Source organism: Eretmochelys imbricata, chromosome 6 (genome assembly GCF_965152235.1).
Source record: "Eretmochelys imbricata isolate rEreImb1 chromosome 6, rEreImb1.hap1, whole genome shotgun sequence".
NCBI classification, from domain to species: Eukaryota; Metazoa; Chordata; order Testudines; family Cheloniidae; genus Eretmochelys; species Eretmochelys imbricata.
Window position 1 is genome coordinate 80,559,096 of NC_135577.1, and position 1,845 is coordinate 80,560,940.

At 48.9% G+C, this 1,845-nt stretch overlaps 1 pseudogene; it reads right to left on the reverse strand.

Annotated features, from left to right (window-relative positions):
• Positions 1-465: 465 nt before the first annotated feature.
• LOC144266799 (zinc finger MYND domain-containing protein 19 pseudogene) lies at positions 466-1,289 on the reverse strand (annotated as a pseudogene).
• Positions 1,290-1,845: the final 556 nt, after the last annotated feature.

The following is a 1,845-nucleotide window of genomic DNA, read 5'->3' on the forward strand; positions in this document are numbered from 1 at the left end:
TTTGCCTGGGTAAGGTAACAGGGGCAGTTTTTTTTTTTTCTCATTCCAACCCTTTACTTTGTTTGTTTTGCTTTTTTAAATATAACTTCCATGCAGAGTTCTCCAGAGTAACTGCTGATGTCTGAGCCAGTCTCCTGGCCTTGGCACAGCCACAGATACCATTTAGCCACATGGGAGGAAAAGCTTTTGCTACATGACAGTTTTTTTACTTGTAGGCCAACAATGTGTTCTCATCTGAACATTACAGTAAATGTGTCCTATTGAGAATTTCTAACAAAAAACTGTACATGAGTTTACAAACATATTAACATATAAATAATGAGAAGCTTCCTGCCTGGAGCCTCCAAAGTAGTCTTTTTGCTTGAGAATATAATACTGGAAGGGAAGACCCAATCCGTTTCCACAGCACCAGTCAGAGCTGGCTTAGTCCAGTCAGCTATTCTGCTCAAGCATCACAGAGTTTGTCTTCTTCAGTGCCTCTGGCTTCAATAAGCAGTCTGTCATTACTGTGCAAAAGCAAGAGTCCAATGCCTTTGAGAAGGAATCCTGCTGCTGAGAGGCCTGTGCCACCCGGTCATCGTTCTGGTCCGAGCTCTTGCTGGAAGGTTCGTTTCTTCTCCCGACAGTGCTTCTTGTGAGCAGGCCAGTCCTTCTGCTGGCACTGAAACCCACAGTACCTTGCTACCTGGCATCGGCCACATATATTGAATTCACGTAACTGTTTTTCAATCATTGTGAATGGGGGGTAGTGACATTCATAGTATGTGCATGAGTTTTCCTCTTCCTCCACAACGTCTCCATTAGCGTTGTAATACCGCGTTACATTCAGCACAGGAAACTGCTCTTCTATTGGATCAGTGGGAAGCTGCTGGATCGCCAGCCAGTACAGACTTTGTTCCCTTTGTTTACTAGAAATGTCTTCAACCTTGGGTCTCCATCCCCACGGGACTAAACGCAGATTGCCCAGTCGGTTGTCTACCGTCACTGCATTCAAATGCACCACTTGAAATCCTGGGGCAATCCCTCCCCGGTGCCTCTCCCACAGTAGCTCATGCAGCAGACGCCCAGATCCCCTTCCTCTGTTTTTGTCAAAAGCATAAGCAAATATTTTAGCACCATTTCCATCATCATCTATCTCCATCCGAGCCTCAAAAGAGTAACTCTCCACTAATGGGATGTCTTGTTCATCTATTAGCGTGTACTTTGTCTTGCCGGCCACCCGGCCGAGCCGCATGATCCCCAGCTTGAAGTCGGTCATGGCCGGACCGGGCTCGGCGCCGCCGCCTGCGCTCGGGACTCTGAGCCCGTAACAGGGGCAGTTCCAGAAAAATCAGGAACCTTCTGGAGACAATTAAGACAGGCTGATTAGAACACCTGCAGCCAATCAAGAAGCTGCTAGAATCAATTAAGGGCACCTGGGTTTTAAAAAGGAGCTCACTTCAGTTTGTGCTGTGTGTGTGAGGAGCTGGGAGCAAGAGGCACTAGGAGCTGAGAGTGAGAATGCGGACTGTTGGAGGACTGACATGTACAAGCATTATCAGACACCAGGAGGAAGGTCCTATGGTGAGGATAAAGAAGGTGTTGGGAGGAGGCTATGAGGAAGTAGCCCAGGGAGTTGTAGCTGTCACACAGCTGTTCCAGGAGGCACTCTACACAGCTGCATTCCACAGGGCCCTGGGCTGGAACCCGGAGTAGAGGGCGGGCCCAGGTTCCCCCCAAATTCTCCCAACTCCTGGTCAGACACAGGAGGAGTTGACCTGGACTGTGGGTTCAGAAAAATGGCCAAGCTGAGGGCTGCCGCGAAGCTCCAAGGCAAGCAAATTCGCCAATAAGCGCAAGACCCAC